General features: G+C 41.4%; 2 long non-coding RNA genes across 2 annotated transcripts; both read left to right on the top strand.

The window, feature by feature from the left end:
* Positions 1 to 3,121: 3,121 nt before the first annotated feature.
* Positions 3,122 to 11,005, top strand: LOC144307772 (uncharacterized). The gene is made up of 2 exons (XR_013374488.1): positions 3,122 to 3,589; positions 10,794 to 11,005. It is a non-coding gene; the product is annotated as an uncharacterized LOC144307772 (long non-coding RNA).
* Positions 3,597 to 10,701, top strand: LOC144307771 (uncharacterized). Its single transcript, XR_013374487.1, has 2 exons — positions 3,597 to 4,277; positions 5,452 to 10,701. It is a non-coding gene; the product is annotated as an uncharacterized LOC144307771 (long non-coding RNA).
* Positions 11,006 to 20,994: the final 9,989 nt, after the last annotated feature.

The following is a 20,994-nucleotide window of genomic DNA, read 5'->3' as shown; positions in this document are numbered from 1 at the left end:
AGATCTTATATTATGTTCTTCAGTAAGAAGCTATAATGTTCTTCATATACATTCTGTATATTTCCTCTTCCACTCATTCCTAAGTATTTTTTTAAGTTTTATTTATTTAAGTAATCTCTATCTCCAATGTGGGGCTCAAACTCACAACCCTGAGATCAAGAGTTGCACACTCCCCTTACTGAGCCGGCCAGGAGCCCCTCATTCCTAAATATTTTAAATTTTTGTCAGTATTGTGAATGGAATACTTTCCCACTACTATTTCTAGCTGGTTATTGATAATATTAAGAAGTATTTTTGGAAAAAAAAGTATTATTGGTTTTTGCCTATTTTCATATAGTTAACCATCTCACCAAAAACTTATATTACTTCTGGTAGTTTTTGTAAAACTAGAATCTAGTAAGCTTTCTACAAATATAATTTTTTAAGATTTTATTTTATTTATTCATGAGAGGCACAAAGAGAGAGAGAGGCAGAGAGACAGGCAGAGGGAGAGGCAGGCTCCATGCAGGGAGCCCGACGCGGGACTTGATCCCGGGTCTCCAGGATCACGCCCCGGGCTGAAGGTGGCACTAAACCACTGGGCCACCAGGGCTGCCCAAATATAATTTTTTAAATAGGATAATCTGGGGGTGCCTGGCTGGCTCACTCAGTGAAGCATGTGGCTGTCCATCTCGAGGTTGGAAGTTCAAGCCCCACACTGGGTGTAGAGATTACTTTAAAAAAAGATAAAATCTAAAAAAAAAAAAAAAAAAAGATAAAATCTTAAAAAAAATAAAAATAATAATAAATAAAAAATAAATAGGATAATTTTTGCATATTCTTTCTAATGCAGATTCCTATCATTCTAGTTATAGTAAAAGCTGAATACACCTAAGAGAGAGGGAGAAAAAGAGAGAGAGAGAGAAATACAGTGATGTAAATAAGATTTAAGTTTCTTTCTTTCATACATAATCGTTGACCAGTTCAGGCTGGCAGAACAAATATCCTTGCTCCTCCAGGTTATTCAGTGACCCATGTTCCTTTCATCTTGTTGTCCTGCCATCTACTGGAGCGTTGTACTCATCTGCATGGTTGAAGTGTAGTTACAGTTACATCTATGTTCCAGCCCCAGAGGAACAAGGTGGGAGGAAAGTCTGGAATAAACAATTTCCTTTTAAGCAATTGAGCAATATGTTGACCTCATCACATCGGTGCATATGCCACTGGTGCAAACAGTCATATGGCTGCACTTAGCTTCAGGAGAAACTGGGAAATGTAGTCTCTAAGCCATGCCCTTAGTTAAAACAATATTTCTAAGGAAGACAGGGAGAACAGAATTTTGAAGACAACTAACAGTAGGCTACACATAATACTTCACTGTCTTGTCTGACTAGATTAGTTAGGACATCCAAAACAATGTTGAATAATGCTGACAGCAGCCTCCTCTCATTCATGACTTTAATGAAATGACTACTATTTTATCATTTGGTATAATGTTTGCTGTTGAGTTTTGGTAAGCAATCTTTATCATAGTTAAGTAGTTTCTTTTAAATTTCTACTTTAATAAGTTAATAAATTTCTATTTTACTTGAAGTACTTATTAAGAATGGCTCCTGAAGGGGTACCTGAATGGCTCAGCTGGTTAAGCATCTGACTCTTGATCTCAGCTCAGGTCTGAATTTCAAGGTTGTGAGTTGAGGTCCTGTGTTGGGCTCCACCCTGAGTGTGGAGCCTACATTAAAAAAAAAAAAAATTTAAATAAAAAAATTTAAAGGATGGGATGCTGAATTTTTAAATGCTTTTTCAGTTTCTGTTAACATAATACTATGGGGTTTCTCCTTTATTTGTTTTGTCATAAATTGTGTTGATAAACTTCCTTTGTTTTTTTTTTTTTGTTGTTGTTGATAAACTTCCTAATGCTGAATCATTTTTGCATTTCTGAAATAAACCCTACTTGATCATGGTGTATTATTCTTTTGCTACACTGCAAGGTTCTGTTTATTAAGATTTTATTTGGAATTTCTATGTGTATATTTTGTACAAATATTTTGATATCATATAAGCATACGTAAGGCTATACTAGCTCTAAAAAATGAATTTGGGATCTTTTCATCTGTTTCCGTGGACTGACAACTGGTGCCAGTCCCTGAACGGTTTGTTACCAACCCATGGTGGGATAAGTACAGAAATGGAGAGGGCTTAGAAACCTTTATAGCAATTTGACATCACTATGACATCCAAGCAGTGACCGCTGGGTTCATCAATGAACAGTGCATGCTGTTTTTGTAATTACTTTTTTGTCCATATGTTAAATCGGTTTTGATATTTAATAAAATGTCATTTATTTCCGATGAATCTTAACATTTAAAAATTGTGCTCGCACTTTGCTTACTTCATTTCTCTAACATTCTTATTAAATGTTACAAAAGTATATCTCCACAATAATCACACTTTTTTTAAAATGGATCCTTCACTACAGATGTTTTGAAAAACACTGGTCCGTAAGGGACCAGATGATATTCAAATTATTTGTTTTATTAAATTTATTATTCTCTAGAACTTCGCTATGAAAGCAACTGGGCCTGCCGACTTTCCATTCTCGGCTACAGTTACCGCTCTTTTCTGGTTTTCTGCTTCTTGGGTCAATTCTGGTAGTTTCTAGTTGGCCAGGAAATCCACCCTTCCGTCCGCATACGCACATTTGTCGCACACGAGATTGGTTCTCTTTAAAGGTTTTTAATATACGTCTGTTTTTATCTCCATCGTCCTTTCTAATATTCTGCCTCCACTTCCTCCTTTTCTTCCTTCCTACCTTAGTCTGGGGGCCAAGAGTGCATCTATTTTATTGGTCCCTTCCAAACCACCCGGCTTCGGGAGCGGGCGCCGGGCGGCCGGGCGGGGAAGGCCAGCCCGGGGTCAGGCGGGCGGCGCCCGGGCGCGGGGCGCGGGGCGCGGGGCGCGGGGCCCGGGGCCCGGCCACTCCGAGCGGACGCAGCAGGACCGCGGAACCAGCGGAACCAGAGCCGCGGCGCAGAAGCGGCAACTCCGGGGTTTTCCGGGCTTAGGGAAGTGGCCGCCCGCCCCATCTTCCGGCGTCGCGGCCCCGGATGCTATCACCTCCTCCTCCGCCCCCGCCCCCGCCCCCGCCCCCGCGGTGCCTGGTCCCTCCCGGAGCCGCTCCGGCCGCGCCGCCGCCTCCGCTCGCTTTGTCCCCGGCACCAGGTGTCCCGCCCACGCCGGGCGGGAGCGAGGGGCGCACAGCCGCGGGGGCTCCGCTGAACGCGCCCGGAGCAGGTCGGCCTTCACAGGCCGCTCAACCGAGGGACTCGCTGGAGCCATTATCGCTCGCGGCGCCGGAGAACTTACTGAGCCTTTCGTTGCTGGGTTTGCGCCCCTGCTTGTGACCTTCCCATCATGTTCCCCGCCCCCGATGTGCACTTTTCAGCGTGGACAGACGCGGATATCTTCACATCACCTCCCCATTAACCAGAAGATCGTGGCGAATTGGAAATGAACACAGTAATGACATACCTCAGCCTTTATCCGGGTGAAGGCATAGCAAGCCGAAAGGATGCGTTTACCAGCACTCCTGTGCCGGCTGGAACTCCGAGTGAGTTAAAAGAACGGGAATTCAAACTCTATGTTAATTATGCTGGAATTGAAAAAATAAGCAAAAACTTTTTAAAGAACGGGGTGGGGGGAATAAAAGTAAAGAACGGGGATTCAGGAAACTTCGCAGTAAATATCTAGTGCAGCGCTGTACAATGGAAATATGGTGCAAGTCACAACTGTGACCTACATGTGTGACTTTTTTTTAAGTTCATTTATTTAGTAATCTCTACACCCAATGTGGGGCTCGAACTCAGGACCAGGAGATCAAGAGTCCCATGTCCTTCGGACTCAGCCAGCCAGGCACCCCTAAGTGTGTGATTTTAAATACTAGTAGCTACATTTAAAAAGTTAAACAGGTCAAATAAATCTTAATATATTTGCTCTAATACATCCAAAATACATCCATATTCATCAGTATGAAAATTATGAGACATTTCACATTCCTTTTGCTTTTCCTTTTTTTTTAGTATTCATTCTTTTTTTTTTAATTTATTTATGATACTCACACACAGAGAGAGAGAGAGAGGCAGAGGGAGAAGCAGGCTCCATGCACCGGGAGCCCGACGTGGGATTCGATCCCGGGTCTCCAGGATCGCGCCCTGGGCCAAAGGCAGGCGCTAAACCACTGCGCCACCCAGGGATCCCCGTATTCATTCTTTTAATAAGTGAAACAGTTGGGTTAAAAGGTATGTATAATTTTTTTTTCATTTGGAAAATTTTTTATTTTATTTTTTTATATGAATTTTTATTGGTGTTCAATTTGCCAACATATAGAATAACACCCAGTGCTCATCCCGTCAAGTGCCCCCCTCAGTGCCCGTCACCCAGTCACCCTCATCCCCCGCCCACCTCCCCTTACACCACCCCTAGTTTGCTTCTTCATACCAAGTCTTTGACATCTTGCATGTATTAACACCTCTAGCACATTTCCAATTGGATTGCCAACATTTTGGGTGCTCAACAGCCACATGTGGTTAGTGATCAGCATACTGGACAATGCCATTTCTTACATTTCTGCCGTTGAGGTCAAATGTTCTGAAGAGTTGTGCTAAATCTGCAGAGCCAATTAATGAATCTATTGACAATCTAGAATCTCATCTAGATAAACCTTACAGGAGTACTACAAAATAATTAAGCCCCATATATTTTAGTAATTCCTTGAAGAAATTCCATAATGCAATGTGTGGAATACATCCTACCAGTTGTTACTAAATGTTATCAGGGAGCTCCAGAAAATTTGAATGACTGTGAGTTTTTCCCATTTGAATTATGCTGTCAAATCAGTGTAGAAACTGGCAGGAAATCCCAGTGAGTTGGGCACTTGGGGCAATCTGGGTCCATCAAATCTCTGAATCCTCAGGGGTCCAGTGCAAGTCACAGACCCTGTCAGGTCCTAGCCCAGCCCTTCCTGATCTTGGGAGATAATGAAACCTCAAACTGGCAACAATGTTCCTCTCTTGTTTTCTTTCTTTCTTTTTTTTTCCTCTCTTGTTTTCTAGTAGGGGTAGCCTTTTCTTAATGTCAGGTCATTAAAAATCAGTTCCTTATTTACAGAGCAGTGGAAGGAAGGCTAGCACCAAAAATCTGGTTTAAAAAGATGAGGGACTTAAAGGCCCCACCATGAAAGGCAGGTCTTTGAATGCTACCTGTTTTTACCTGATACCATTCAACATATCCTAAATGTCCACTCTTTGCGGATTTGTGCATACATATTACACTTACAGAACAATTTTGCAAATTGTGTGCACACACACAAAAGGTCCAAGCTTTAATAAATTGAATTAATTTTTGTAAAGCCAGCTTTTGGTTTTATTGAGGTTTTATTAACTTTTGTACCACTTTTAATTGTTTTTGTGGCAGAGAGGCAACACGCAGACCCCACTTCAAGAAAGGACTAATCATCCAGCTGCAAGGAGTGCCAGCAGCTGTTAGTACCTTCAGAGTCCACCTCTGATTTTGAGCTGAGGGTCACACTGCTCTTGGGATGTCCACGGCTAATGACTGAGCAAGGTATAGCCTTTTCTGCCCAACACGGGATCCTTCTAATAGGTAATCTTTGCTATGCAGCTCCCCAGTGAGCTAGCAGAAGCTTTGTGGGTCTGCATTACTGACAACATGCCCTGCCTCTTCTGCTTCACAGATGTTACTCCTCAATAAACCAATAAACCTTTGGGATCCTTTAGTCCTCAGCATCTGTTTCCCAGGGAACCCAACCTGTGACAATTTTCTACTTCACTAATTTGAGCTTTATTTTTATTAATTCCATTTATGTTTTCTTTTAGATAACTTTGCAGCTTTGTAACTGTGTTCTTAGTAGATTCCTTTATGTTTTTCATTTTTTTCTTTTTAAAGATTTTATTTATTAATTCATGAAAACACACACAGAAAGAGAGGCAGAGACACAGGCAGAGGGAGAAGCAGGCTCCATGCAGGGAGCCGGACTAGGGACTCAATCTCCAGGACTAGGCCCTGGGCCAAAGGTGGCGGCGCTAAACCGCTGAGCCACCCGGGCTACCCCCATTTTTTTCTTTTTTAATGCTAAAAGCATTTATTTTTTTTTAGAGATTTAATTTATTCATGATAGACATAGAGAGAGAGAGAGGCAGAGACACAGGCAGAGGGAAAAGCAGGCTCCATGCAGGGAGCCCGATGTGGGACTGGATCCCAGGGCTCCAGGACCACGCCCTGGGCGGAAGGCAGACGCTCAACTGTTGAGCCACCCAGGGATCCCCTACTAAAAGCATTTAAATGGAATATAATAAACTGGTGGACTTCAGTGCTTTCAGGGCAGACATGTACCTTCTAATTCTCCACAGGCCCCCTCCCTCTACTTTTACATCTAGCCACTTCCTACATGTCCACGACCCACCTAGACTTTTGTGATTCCTGTTTTAAAACTGTAAATTTTCTTCTAAATAAAGATTCAGGTGATCCCAGAGGTTTTGGTATATCCACATTTTGTTACTTCCTAAAATGTTTGAGTTTTGTTTTTATTTTCTCTTTAATCTAGGATTAAATTGGCATTCCTCAATTTCCAAGTAGTAAAGATATTTTGACCATCTTTTATTAATTTCTAATTTCACTGGATTATCATGAGAAAATGTAGCCTCTAAAATCTCCTCTCTTAGGGGTGCCTGGTTGGCTCAGACAGTAGAACATGCGACTCTTGATCTCGGGGTTGTGAGTTCAAGCCCCACATTGGGTGTAGAGTTTACTTAAGAAAAAGAAATTCTGTTCTCTTAAATTTATCAACTTTTTCGTCTGTGATGAAACACATGGTTAAAGAACATTAGAAAATAATTCATATTGTTGGATGCATATAGATATATACATATAGTCATACATTGAGTTTGTTGATTGTATTAATCAAATATCTATTTTCCTTTTTTAAAAATATTTCATTCATTTATTTATTTAGCAAGTGTCAGCTGGGGTGGGGGGCAGGGCAGAGCAGAGAGAGAGAGAGAGAGAGAATCCCAAGCAGACTCATTGTTGAGTGTGGAGCTCGACAGGGGGCTCAATCCCATGACTCTGAGATCATGACCTGAGCCAAAACCAACAGTTGCTCAACCAACTGAGCCACCCAGGTACCCCCCAAATCATCTATTTTCCAGCTTATTTTTTGTGTACTTGATCAGTTAAGTTCTGAAGGAGGCATATTATAGCCTCCCATTATGGTTGTGTTTTTTATCAAAATCTTCTTGTGTTTCTAAGAGTTTTGCTTTAGATCTTAAGCTGCTATCACAATTTAGTCCATAAAGGTTTTTGGCTCATCTCATCATTAAGGATCGTATAATTTATGCCCCCTTTTGTATTGTTTATTGCTTTTAATCTTGAATTCCACCTTAAAAAATAAAACTTAAAAAAAAAACTTAGCTTAAGCAACGCACATGTATGATCTCATCATTTCTATGGGTCAGGAATAGCATGGCCTAATGAGTCATCTACTTCACAGTCTCTCAGAAGATTTCCACCAAGGTGTCCACTCAAGGTCTCTCACAGACTGCCATCAAAGTGTCAGCTGGGGCTGCAATCTCATGTCAAGGCTCAGCTGAGGAAGAATCTATTGCTAAGTTCAGTCACATGGTTTTTTGGCAGGATTCAGTTCCTTGCTGGCTGTTGGACTGGAGTCCTCAGTTTTTGGCCAGGTGGCTCTCTACGTCAGAGTATAAGAACAGCCAGAGAGGGAATGTAAGCAGAACAGAAGCCACAGTTTTTCATAACCTAATTATGAAAGTGACATCCCATCATTTTTGCCATAATCTATGATAAGTAAGTCACTAGGACCAACACACTCAAGAAGAGGGAATTACACAGGGAGTGAACACCAGGAGGTAAGGATTATTAGGAGCCATTTTAGAAGCAGCCTGTCATGGCTCAGTATAGGATTGTCAGCCAGCAATTCTCTTCTCCCAATATTCTATAGGTGGTATTCCAGTATTTTCTAGCTTTCTGTGTCATATATTAAAAAACTCTAATCCTGGAACACCTGGGTGGCTCAGTCAGTTAAGCATCTGCCTTGGGCTCAGGTCATGATCTCAGGGTCCTGGGATCGAGCCTGGAGTCAGGCTCCCTGCTCAGCAGTGAGTCTGCTTCTCCCTCTCCCTCTAACATCCCCTGCCCTGCTGCTCGTGCTCACTCACTTGCTCTCTCTCTCTTTCTCAAATAAATAAATAAAATCTTTTTTTTAAAGCCCCAGCCTTATAAGGAAAAGAAAACCCCTCTAATCCTGGTTTATTTTCCTTTGTAAGAGTGTCAGTCAGAGTCCAGCCAGAAAATATAAACAGCTCTGAGTATTTAAAATAGAGGGAGGTGCAACCTAGGTGGCTCAGTCAGTCAACCATCTGACTCTTGATTTTGGCTCAGGTCATGATCTTGGAGTCCTGGGATCAAGCTCAGCACAGCAGGCTCCATGTTCAGCAGAGAGTCTGCTTTAGGATTCTCTCTCCCTCTTGCTTTGCCCCTCTACCTGCTTGCACTCTCTCTCTCTCTCTCTCTCTCTCTCCCTGTCTCTCAAATAAATAAATAAATCTTAAAAAATAAAATAGAGGGAATATACAGGGCACCTGGTTGGCTGAGTTGGACAAGCATGCGACTCTTAATCTTGGGGTCATGAATTCAAGCCCCATGTTGGATATAGGGATCACTAAAGAAACAAATGAATAAATGAATAAAATTCAATGTAAACATACAGGGACTGGAATACACAGATAATGGAAGAATTGATAAACTCAACAGGGGAAGATAAGGTATAGCCCAGAGATTAAGAACAGCAGGGAGCAACTACTGCCCTGAGGCTGGGGTAGGGGTCAAAGGCAGGAAGTAGTTTTCCTGGAGCCCAGGGGCCCGGATTACCCAGCGGAAGCCTGTCTGGGGCTCCAGAGGATGTATAATCACTACTAGAGATGCTATCTGAGGCAGAGAGGAAGATGAAGAAATACTCAGGCATCTCCCTATTCCCTGCCTCCAGCCATCCACCAATGCCTCCTGTGGTCCAAACCAGCTGGAAGCCAGAATGTGTTCTTTCTGCTTGGAAGCTTGCAAGATTTTCTCTTTATCTTTGGAATACAAGGCTTTCACAAGGATAGGTTTCGATGTGTGTTTTTTCATTATCATTCATGAGACTCGGTGAACCCCTGCAATCTGCAAAACATAAGTTTTCTTCAACTCAGGGAAATTTTCTTCTAATATTTATTCACTTCTTCCCTGCTGTGTGTTCACTTTATCCTTCTGAGCTCCTACTATTTTCATGGTAGATCTCCTGGATGTTTTCTAAGTCTCTTACACCTCATGATTTCTACCTCTTTATATTTTTGTTCTCTGTTGAAAGATGTATCTTCTGGTTGATCTTCGAGTTTTTAAATTCTAAGACCACACTTCCTAGTCCTACAGTGTCCTTTTTTTAAGATTTTATTTATTTATTCATGAGAGACACACAGAGAGAGAGGCAGAGACACAGGCAGAGGGAGAAGCAGGTGCCATGCAGGGAGCCCAATGCGGGACTCGATCTCCAGTCTCCAGGATCACACCCCAGGCTGTAGGTGGCACTAAACCGCTACGCCACCAGGGCTGCCCTATAGTGTCTTTTCTATGTTTCAATTCTACATCCTTGGGAGTTCTCATCACTTCTTGTTATTTAACGAACATGCATATGACATGAATCGTTCTAAACATTGTGCAAACATTAATTTATTTAATAACTGTCTTCTGGCTCTAACTTTCTACATTAATGGGAGCTTCCTGTCTGATCTAGTCAGTCTTCCTCCCCTAAATTAATCATTTTCCTTAAATGGGTTCTTTTTCTTTGCCTTCTTGTGATTTTGACCCCTTAGCAATTAGATCAGCCAATTAGGGTCTCCTGAGCAGTGGTAAACCAGTGAATGGTAGAAGGTTAAGCAGGTTTTGTTTTTGTGGGTCAGAAATAAACTAGATGAAGAGCTTTTGTGAGGCACAGGGAGGAGGCTGCTCTGTCCCCTGTTTCCCTGAATACAAGTAGAAATCTCTTCCAACTATAGAACTAAAAGCAATTCAGACCAACAAAATAGTTTTCCTGGAGGTCCACCATGATCAGCTGAATCAGGCCCCTGTAGAACCTCAGGAAAGCCTGCAGGCAGGCCCAGTCTTCACAGGGTGGCTGAACTTCCTCAGAGAACTACAAAATCACTGTCATTATCCCAGTTTTCAACAGATATCCCTTGTCATTTACCATTATCCCTTGACTCTCACCCAGCTCTAAGGTGATCAAACAGTCTCAGCCAACCAAAGGAGTTAACTCCAGAGCCAAGATCTCCTATTCAAAGTGTCCCACTTTAGGCAAAAATGGTCAGGCACTAGCACTCCTGCCTTGCTTAGTCATTAGCTGGAGGTTGCCCAAGAAGAGCATGACCTTGACTTGAATCTGTTCTTCATCCCTACGAGAGGATCCTAAAAGAAATATGGCTTTAGCTGCAGCTTCCATGCTCTATCACCTTGCCTACTCTGGCTACTGTGTTAGGCTCAAGCAGAATTGGGTAGAAAGAGTGTGCCAGGAACATTTGTTCAAGCTGCCATCTTCCCAGATTTTGAAAACAAACCTTTGAACAACCACTAAAAAAAAAAAAAACTCAAAAATACAGAGAATGAATTAATTTTACTATGATGTGTGTATCTGTGGCTCTCCTTATGTTTATCTTTTTTTAAAAGATTTTATTTATTCATGACAGACACAAAGAGAGGCGGAGACACAGGCAGAGGGAGAAGCAGACCCCATGCAGGGAGCCTGATGTGGGACTCTATCCCAGGACTCCAGGATCATGCCCTGGGCTGAAGGCAGACACCCAACCACTGAGCCACCCAGGTGTCCCTCCTTATGTTTATCTTACTTGAGATCCTCAGAGCTTCATGAATGTATACAATAAATCAATTCTCAATCAAATATTTTTAGTCAGTTTATTTGAAACAACATGTTTTATTTAACTTACTTTTCTCTTTTTTCCTTTTTTAAAGATTGTATTTATTCATGAAAGACAGAGAGAGAGAGGCAGAGACACAGGCAGAGGGAGAAGGAGGCTCCCTGCAGGGAGCCCGATGTGGGACTTGATCCCAGGAACCGGGGATCATGACCTGAGCCAAAGGCAGGCAGATGCAAAGCCCAGGCATCCCTTAACTTACTTTTCCTAATTTTAAAACTAATTAGTGCTTGATGAAACAAAATTCATACAGAAGCATATAAAGTAAAAAATAAAATTGTGCCCCACCCTTAACTTCCCCTAAATCCCTAGTAATTACTATGAACAATAGTTTGGTATGTATCTTTCCAAACTTTTTCCAATGTATATTCAGAGCTATAGATATATGATTGATTTATTGAACATTTTTAATTTGGTGGAGTGTAAATACAAAAAAGTTTTGTGTCAGGGACGCCTGGGTGGCTCAGTGGTTGAGCGCCTGCCTTCGGCCCAGTGCATGATCCTCAAGTCCTGGGATCAAGTCCCACATCAGGCTCTCTGCATGGAGCCTGCTTCTCCCTCTGCCTCTCTGTGTGTCTCTCATGAATAAATAAATAAAATCTTTAAAACAAAACAAAACAAAGTTTTATCTCTAACCACTCAGCTCAAACAGTATGCTTTGCCACCCCCCACCTCGACGGCTCTTTCATTCCCCTTCCCCTCCATCAGCTGCTTCTGGGTCCTCTGGGGCAAAGGGGGGTGGGTGGGGGGGGGTTACAGGAAAGGAGCCACATGTTTTGTTTTTGATGTTTCATTTTTGTGTTTATTTTTACTTATCTGGTCTTTCTTTGGTCGCTCTCTCCCGGCTAACACAAGCTGGCCTTGATGTCTTCGGCCTGGCAGATATATTCTTTTTTTTTTCTTTCTTTCTTTTTATTTTGGCAGATATATTCTTAATGCTTGCTTTGGGGAAGCAGAGGTTAGGAGGACACATATACGGATTCTTCAGAGATGCCAAAAAATTCTCCACACTGCCCAGTTCCCTAAATTGAACAATGGGCTCTCTTGCTGATTTACTTGCAAACTTCCTTCAGTTCCTTTCCCTGATAGGGTACCTCATGGCCTCTTACTACTAGGGGCCCCTCATCTCAATAGGCTGCCTGCTGGAAGCAGGATAACTTCACAACAGCTTGAGTCTAGCTTCGTTCTGAGGCACCTACTTGTTCCTTGGGAAACTCAAACATCCTCCTCAGGCCTACCAATGGGAGAACAAGCTCCCCCACTTTCGCGTCTCTCCTTACCTGGCTGTCATAGATTATTTTATTCCACCTGCAGCATTCTCTGGGGGAGAAGTGGGAATCATTCTCTATGTTCACAGATGCCCCCCAATTCCAGGAGGCACGTGTCAAGTTCTCAGAAATTCTTTCACTACCCTCCACTCTAATGGCACTCCCAGGGCAGTCCTCTGTGGCAGGCATGGAAGATCACTGTGAGGCTCTCCCTTTGAGAAAGAATTTGCCATTTAGTTGCAAGGAGTGAAGGTAGCTGACAGCCTCAAGGTGCATGCAGCCATTTCAGGATTTACTGCAGTGTTTAACCAAGATGCTCTTTCTGGGCATACTCCAGCCAATGACTGAGCATGGCAGGGGTACCAGGATCTGTCCATTTTCTGCCCAACACGTGATTCCTCTAACAGGCAATCGTTGCTCCAGAGCTCACCATTGGGTTGGCTGAAACTTTATCAGATCTGCATTGTGGTGTCAGGTTCTTTCCTCCCAATCCTACTCTCTACCCCTTTACAGATGTAATATCTGCATCACTATCTGCACGCTCCCCCTGCTTAATTCTGCACCCCCCACCTCCTGCCATTTCTTTTCACAGGTGTGAAATGTGTATCATCATCAGAACTTTTCCCTGTCTGATCCTCCTTCCCTCCCTTTACATTTCCCAGGAGTTTATCTACCCAATAAGTTTAACTCACTCTCAGCATCTACTTCCCAGAGGACCCAAATTAACAGTCTCCAAATTTCTGCAGCTCAGCAGCCACCCTAGCTTCAAAGGGTTCTCTTGGAGCCCCCACATTTAAACAGGAAAACCACAGCATTCATCACCTTAGTCTGTCAATTCCTGGATCTGATGTCTGGTTTGTCTGTCAATGAATTTGCCTCAGATTTCTGGTCTTCTCTTCATATGGACGTGGTAAGGATGATGGCTGAAAAATCAATTCCATATTTTTGTGCATGTTGGAGGGGGTGCCTGGCAGGTCCTTGGTCCATTCTTTAGAAAGAGGACCTCAGGTTGCTAAATGGGAGGTGGGGTTGGATAACTGGGTGATGGGCATTAAGGAGGGCATGTGATGTGATGAGCACAGGATGTTACACTGTATGTTGGCAAATTGAATTTAAATTTAAAAAATAAAATAAATAAATAAAAATAATAAATTTAAAAAATAAAAAAAGAAAGTGGACCTTACACTTGTGGGCCACAGACTGGTGGCTGATTCTGGACTGGGTGCTCTATATCAATAGCAAGTTTAAAGACAATTTAACTGGGATGCCGGGGTGGCACAGTGGTTGACCGTCTGCCTTAGGCTCAGGGCCTGATCGAGTCTGGGGATCGAGTCCTGCATTGGGCTCCCTGTGAGGAGCCTGCTTCTCCCTCTGCCTATGCCTCTGCCTCTCTCTGTGTCTCTCCTGAATAAATAAATAAAAATCTTAAAAAAAAAAAAGACGATAAACTGACCTTCCTTGGACTCCTCTGGTGTCTGCTGGTATTGTCTCCTTCTGTTAGCTCCTGCCTTGCCTGGAACAGCCCACGCCCTCAGGATGCACCGCAGGGAAATTGACAGCATGACTTAGAACTCTCTGTTTCTGAAAATAGCTTTCATGTTTGAATGCACACAGAACTAGACCTTGCTCTTAAACCTACAAAGAAAGAAAGAAAGAAAGAAAGAAAGAAAGAAAGAAAGAAAGAAGACCTCAGCTTTGCATTTTAGCAAGATTCCAAAACAGGACAATTCTCATGTGAATTTTATATGCACACGCCTGTGTGCATGCACACATGGATTATATGCACACAGATATATTTATGTATTAATGTTGTTTATAAAAGTGAGATCATGCTATTTATTTCTACACTTGCTTTTAAAAACCCATACAATACATAGACTGTCCAACACCAAGCATGAACCCTAATGTAAACTATGAACTTTGAGTGATAATGATGTGTCAATTTAGCTTCATCAATTGTAACAGATGTACCACTGTGTTATAGGATGTCAATTGTGGGGAGGTTGTGCATGTGTGGGGGCAGGGGATACACGAGAATGCTCTGTACTTTCTGCTCAATTTTGCAGTGAACCTAAAACTGCTAAAAATAAAAATATTAGCATATTAGTTTTTTAAAAGGTTTAAAAATGTAACAATAGCAACTTATATCTAATTCTTTTAATTATTAGATAGAATTCTACTACATGGGTTACTATTATTTATTTAACCAGCCCCCTATATTTCAGAATTTTTCATCAATTTTTCATCTTTACAAATAAATCCATTATGATCAACACTATATATTCAGCTTTACATATTTCTACACAATAGAGTCACCAAAGTGTAGTGGCTAGATCAAAGAGTCTGGATCTTTAAAATACTTATAGAAATGCAATGTTTATAGATATACAAAATGCTTTCCAACAATACTGACCCACTGTATAATCCCACTACAGTGTTGAGTGGCTGTTTCTCTGCACTCTTGCCCACCCTGTAAATTGTCAATATTTTAAAACTACCAATCTGATAGGTCAAATGAAATATTTTATTTGTATTTCTTTGGTTATTAATGAGGCTCAGTCTGGAGGGTATTATGCTGAGTGAAGTAAGTCAGTCAGAGAAGGACAAACATTGTATGTTCTCATTCATGTGGGGAATATAAATAATAGTGAAGGGGAAAATAAGGGAGAAGAAATGTGTGGGAAATATCAGAAAGGGAGACAGAACGTAAAGACTGCTGACTCTGGGAAACGAGCTAGGGGTGGTGGAAGGGGAGGAGGGCGGGGGGTGGGAGTGATTGGGTGACGGGCACTGGGGGTTATTCTGTATGTTGGTAAATTGAACACCAATAAAAAAAAATGAGGCTAAGTATCTTTCATACATTTATTAATCATTTGTACATTCTCATATCCTTTGTTCATTTTTCTAATGTGTTGTTGGTCTTACTGATTTGTAGGAATTCTTTTTCTGTACTAAGTAAAGTCCTATATGTCACATCTGTTGCAAATATATCTTCCCAATTTGTTTTTTTTAAGATTTATTTGTTTGTTTGTTTATTTATTTATTTATTTATTTATTTATTTATTTATTTATTTATTTTAGAGAGATAGCAAGTGAATGGGTAGAGGAGCAGAGGGAGGGAGAGGGAAAGAATCTTAAGCAGACTTCCTGCAGAGGGCAGAGCTCAACTGGGGGCTCCACACAGGGCTTGATACAATGACTCTGAGATCAGGACCTGAGCCAAAATGAAGAGTCGGACACGACGAACTGCATCATCTGGGCACCTCTGTTTTATCTTTATTTATGGTGTTTTATGCTTTGCAGGTTTTAAACTTTTTTTATGTAGTTAAATTTATGTCTTTTTGCTCTTAGAGCTTCTTGGTTTTGTGTCACGCGTACAAAAGCCTCATCCATTTTTTTCTTATACTATTTTTATGATTCTTTTATATCCTTGGTACATTTCAATGTATTTTGTAATAAGGAATGAGACAGTACATCATTTTTATTTTTCCAACTGGCTAGCTAGTTCTCCAGACATCTTTACTAGTCAATGTTATCTTTTCTCTACTGATTTCAAAATGCTGCCTTTACCAAAATCTAAACTGTTGTATGCACTTGGTTTATTTCCAAACCTTTTATTCTGCTTCTTTTTTCAAAGTAGGTTCCACACTCAACTTGGGGCTCAAATTCATGACCCTAAGATTAAGAGTTGCATGTTCTACTACCAGCCAGATGCCCCTGCTTCTTACTATTTTAATTACCATATCATACTTTAAAAATTGTCACTTTCCAATTACTTTAATATCTAGTAGAGCTAGATTTCCCTCTAACCTATTTTTTTATAATTTTCCTAGATATTCTTGAATACTTTTACTTAGGTAAATCTTTAAGATCATTTTTTCAACTATGAGTTAGGGTCAAATGGGGCTAGGCAAGGCTACATAGGAGGCCATTGAAGTAGACTCACAAAAATCCCCAAAATTCTGAGGTGTAAGGAAACTAGAGATAATGGAACAAGCCAGACCACCCTGCCCTACCTAAGTTGTGGGTGGGAAGGGTGTCTTCTTATAATAGCTACTTGTAACCAACAAAGAATAACCAGACCCCAAAGAAGAAGTAAGCCATTAAAGATGTTATCAATAGTCCTAACTCAATGGTGATGTCAAGAGATAATGTTAAAGGATTTAGGATCCCTGGTTGGCTTCCAATAAAAGACCAACCCTACAAGCTCTCAGTGGCAACCCTGGTGGGACCCTTCTCACTTCTGAGAGCTTTCTCTGTATCCTCAGTTAATAAAACTTCTATCCCTTTAATCACTCTCCTGTGTCCGTGAGATTCATTCTTCTATTCCGTGAGACAAGAACCAAGCTCTCCCATATCATATCCATAAAGTACTATGGTGTTTTAAAATCAGGATTGCTATTGGAGCACCCAGCTGGCTCAGTTGGTAGAACGTGTAGTTCTTGATCTCAGGGTTGTAAGTTCAAGCCCCATGTTGGATGTAGAGATTACTTAAAAATAAAATCTTAGGGGAGTCTGGGTGGCTCAGTTGGTTAGGTTTCTGCCTTCAGCTCAGGTCATGATCCCAGCATCCTGGGATCAAGCCCTGCATCGGGCTCCCTGCTCAGTGGAGAGGCTGCTTCTCCCTCTGACCCTCCTCTCACCCCCTGCTTGGGCTGGTGCTCTCTCTATCTCAAATAAATAAAATCTAAAATTTTTTTAATTTAAAAATCTTAAAAAATAAAATCAGAATTGCTATAAATTCATAAATCAATTTAGGAGTGATGAATACCTTCACAAAATCCAATCTCTTGATGTCTCTCTGGAAAAAATTAGTTTCCTTTATATAGGTTTTACACAATTTCTTCATTAATATAGTATTTATGGAGCCCTTTAATGTGCTAGGCACTGTTTTAAGATGCTGGACATAAAAAATAAAGTTTCTGTTTTTGTGGAGCTTACAATCTTGTGGGAGAAAAAAATCAGCACTTTAAAAAACAAAAATATAATATGACAATTGGTTACAAGTACTCTAAAGAAAATAAAGCTAGGGGTGCCTGGGTGCCTCAGTCAGTTAAGCATCCAACTCTTATTTTTTTAAAGATTTTATCTATTTATTCATGAGAGACACAGAGAGAGAGGCAGAGACACACACAGAGGGAGGAGAAGCAGGCTCTATGCATGGAGCCCGATGTGGGACTCGATCCTGGGAATCTGGGATCAGGCCCTGAGCCAAAGGTAGACCTCAACCACTGAGCCAGTCAGGCGTCCTGAAATCAAGCCCTGCCTCAGGCTCTATGCTCAGCAGGGAATCTGCTTGAGATTATCTCTCTCTTCCCCTCCTCCTCCACTCCTCCCACCCTGTGTGTGTGTGCACCTCTCTCTCTCTAAAATAAATAAATCTTAAAAAAAGAAAAGGAAAGAAAACTGGATAAGAGGATAGAGAATAAAGGGAAAGGAATGTTATTTTATATATAGTGGTCAGGAAAGGCCTATCTGATAGGTGAAACTTGATCAGAAACTTTTTTTTTTATCAGAAACTTAACAGAGGTAAACAAACCAGCCATGTGAATATCAAGGCATTACATGAAGTAATTACAAAGCCCTAAGGTACAAGCATGATTGGTTTGTTGAGGAACAGCAAGGAAGCTGATGTGACTGAAGTGCAGGTTTTAATATCTGAGTGGTAACTAAGGGCCAGGTTATATAAGTTCTTACAGGTCGTGGGAAGGACTTTGCATTTTATTCTGAGTGGAATTAAAAGCCACTGGGAGGGGATCCCTGGGTGGCACAGCGGTTTGGCTCCTGCCTTTGGCCCAGGGCACAATCCTGGAGACCCGGGATCGAATCCCACGTCGGGCTCCCGGTGCATGGAGCCTGCTTCTCCCTCTGCCTGTGTCTCTGCCTCTCTCTCTCTCTCTCGCTCTCTCTGTGACTATCATAAATAAATAAAAATTTAAAAAAATTAAAAAAAATAAAAGCCACTGGGAGGTTTTGTTTTTATTTTGATTCTTAGAAAAGATTTTATTTATTTTAAATATATATATATAGAGAGAGAGAGAGAGAGAGAGAGAGAGCAAGAAAAAGAGAGAGTGCCCATACGGGGAGGAGCAGAGGGCTACGGAGAGAAGTAGACTCTCTGCTACTACTCTCTCCTCTGGTAGGGAGCCCAACTTGGGGCTTGATCCAGGACACTGGGATCATGACCTGAGCTGAAGGCAGACGTTTAACTGAACCGCCCAGGTGCACTTTGACTTCAAATTATCTTTATAAATAATTTTCAAATGTGACACACAACACATAATTAAAGGTAATCAGATCCATAGTGAGAGGCAACACACAATGAACAAGAACCATCAGAAACAATAGACAATAGAAACAGACTCACTAGGATGCTAGATAGTGAGAAAAGCCTTACTCAAACATTTCTCAAGGAACTAGAAATTAGAAAAGCTATAGTACAGTTTTGAAAACAAACCAACTAGAAATTATAGAAGTGAAAATTATAACCAAAATTAAGATCTTGGTAGATAGTTTTCAGAATAGACTAAACACAGGTAAAAACAATCAATTATCCAGAAGAGAAACTAAAAGGAAATTCTTCAAATGGATCTATTTTTCTCAACTGCAGACCAAGGAGCCAGAAGATAATGGAAAGAAATCTTTAAAGTATTAAAAGAAAGTGACTGTCATAAAATCCAAAAAAGAAAAGAAAAAGAAAGTGACTGCTAACTTAGTTGTACCAATTCTTTTTTTTATGTTTTTTATTATTTATTTATGATAATCACAGAGAGAGAGAGAGGCAGAGACATAGGCAGAGGGAGAAGCAGGCTCCATGCACCGGGAGCCCGACGTGGGATTCGATCCCGGGTCTCCAGGATCGCGCCCTGGGCCAAAGGCAGGCGCCAAACCGCTGCGCCACCCAGGGATCCCCAGTTGTACCAATTCTATACAGGTGAAAATATCTTTCAAAATTGAAGCAAAGGGCAGCCCGGGTGGTTCAGTGGTATGATCCTGTGTGTCTCTCTCTCTGTGTCTCTCATGAATAAATAAATAAATAAAATCTTTTTTAAAAATTGAAGCAAAATATGGGAAACATAAAAAGAGCAACGCAGCTTTGTTTATAACTGCCAAACCTTGGAAGCAACCAAGATATCCTTCAAAAAGTGAACAGAAAAATAAACCGTGGTATATGCAGACAATGGAATATTATTCAGTGCTAAAAAATGAAATGAGCTATCAAGTCATAGAAAAGACATGGAAGAATCTTTTTATTATTATTATTTTTTAAAGATTTTATTTATTTATTCATGAGAGAGAGACAGACAGACAGACACAGGCAGAGGGAGAAGCAGGTTCTACGCAGGGAGCCCAATGTGGGACCCGATCCTGGGACTCGAGGATCACACCCTGGGCTGAAGGTGGCACTTAACCACTGAGCCACCGGGCTGCCCTGGAAGAATCTTATATATATATTATTAAGTGAAAGAAACCAATCTGAAAAGGCTACATACTGTATGAACCTAACTATATATATGACATTCTGGAAAAGGCAATACTATGGAGATAGTAAAAAGATCAGTGGTTGCCAGGGTGCTTGAGGGAGGGAGGGATGAATAGGTGGAACACAGGATTTTTAGGGCAGTGAACTATTCTTTTGTCTGTGTGTGTGAGTGTGTGTGATCTCTACACCCAACTTGGGGCTTGAATTCCTGACCCCAAGATCAAGAGTTGCATGCTCTTCCAAATGAGCCAGCCACGTCTCCCTAGGGCAGTGAACTATTCTATATAATATATAATGGAGGATACGTGTCATTCATTACACATTTGTCAAAAACCATAGAATACACAACACAAAGGGAATCCCTAACATAAACTATAGCCTGCTACAACATAGGTGAGCCTTGAAGACACTATGCCAAGAGAAAGAAGTCAGTCACAAAGGGCTGCATGTTATATGGTTCCATTTAATGAAATGTCAGACAGGAATTGTGAAGAAGAGGGGCACCTGGGTGGCTTAGTCAGTTAGGCATCTGACTCTTGGTTTCAGCTCACGTCACGATCTGAGGGTCGTGAGATTGAGCCACATATCAGGCTCTACACTCGGCAGGGAGTCTGCTTGAGATTCTCTCTCTCTCTCTCTCTCTCTCTTTCCCTCTGCCCCTTCCCCTACTCATGTGCTCTCTCTCTCTCTCTCTCTCTCTCAAATAAATAAATAAAGTATTTAAAAAGGAATTGTGGGGCAGCCCCAGTGGCTCAGCGGTTTAGTGCCGCCTTCAGCCTGGGGTGTGATCCTGGAGACCCAGGATCGAGTCCCATGTCGGGTTCCCTGTACGGAGTCTACTTCTCTCTCTCTCTCTCTCTCTCTCTGTCATGAATAAATAAATAAAATCTTTAAAAATAAAAAAATTAAAAATAAAAAGGAATTGTGAGGAAAAGAGGAGTCTTCTTCGGGGTACCAGCAATGGTAAAATATAACATTACTTAGAGTTCATTTTCAGGAGAAAGTCACAGTCTGACTAAATAAATACTAAGAACAGGTTTGAGACCTGGTAGATCTGAACACTAAGAGTCAAAAGGAAGGCGCCTCAAAACTGCACTGAACAAAAGGCTTAAGAAAGAAGAAGGCAGTAACTTGGAAGGGAGAAGTATCTATTGGAGAAATGGCATCACAGAATCACAAGTTCAAATGACCCCCCCACCAGCAC

Source organism: Canis aureus, chromosome X (genome assembly GCF_053574225.1).
Source record: "Canis aureus isolate CA01 chromosome X, VMU_Caureus_v.1.0, whole genome shotgun sequence".
NCBI lineage: Eukaryota > Metazoa > Chordata > Mammalia > Carnivora > Canidae > Canis > Canis aureus.
Note: the sequence above shows the minus strand (reverse complement) of the source record. Positions and strands in the feature narration are given on the sequence as shown.